The sequence below is a fragment of the Petromyzon marinus genome, chromosome 25, assembly GCF_048934315.1.
Source record: "Petromyzon marinus isolate PM22_M1 ecotype Great Lakes invasive population chromosome 25, UKy_Petmar_22M1.pri1.0, whole genome shotgun sequence".
Taxonomy (NCBI): Eukaryota; Metazoa; Chordata; class Hyperoartia; order Petromyzontiformes; family Petromyzontidae; genus Petromyzon; species Petromyzon marinus.
This window is the reverse complement of record NC_133691.1, coordinates 9,340,093-9,340,670: the sequence shown is the minus strand read 5'-3', so window position 1 is coordinate 9,340,670 and position 578 is coordinate 9,340,093.

The window sequence follows — 578 nt, the reverse complement described above, 5'->3', positions numbered from 1 at the left end:
TCGTACACAAATTCGCGCTCTGCGCCGTTTCCCGCGCGTTTCTCTCGTCACGTGACCGGCGTGACCCCCCCCCCGAATCGATTCCACGGTTTGCGCCGCGGAGTCGAATCGCTTGCGAGAACTGCACGGGCGGGAGACGCAGTGCAGAGACGATGGTGACCCAGGGGTTGATGTAGGTGTAACATATGACGAAACCGTGAACGAAACCCTCGTTTTCCCATTTCCCTTCTCAGTTTACGAATCGCGGACTTGCCGATTGCAGCTATTGTCAAGAACGTAACCCCCTGCGATGTTCAAGGCTTCGGTGTATTACAATATTTGAATGCCACCTGTTGCACATTTTGGACCTGTGCTTTGGCAACCGTTTTAAAATATCAGCACAAGCAGTGCCAATGAAATGGTACGAGATATATATATAACACACGGCTCCGAGTGGTGCCGACTCCCATATCAAGAGATGAGGCCCATGCAGACAGGCTGGTTGACAGACACGCATGGATTCACAAAGTCGCCACGGTCATCAATTTCGCTATTTATAGGCCCTCCACCCCCATTCCACCAGGAAAATCGTGCCGGGA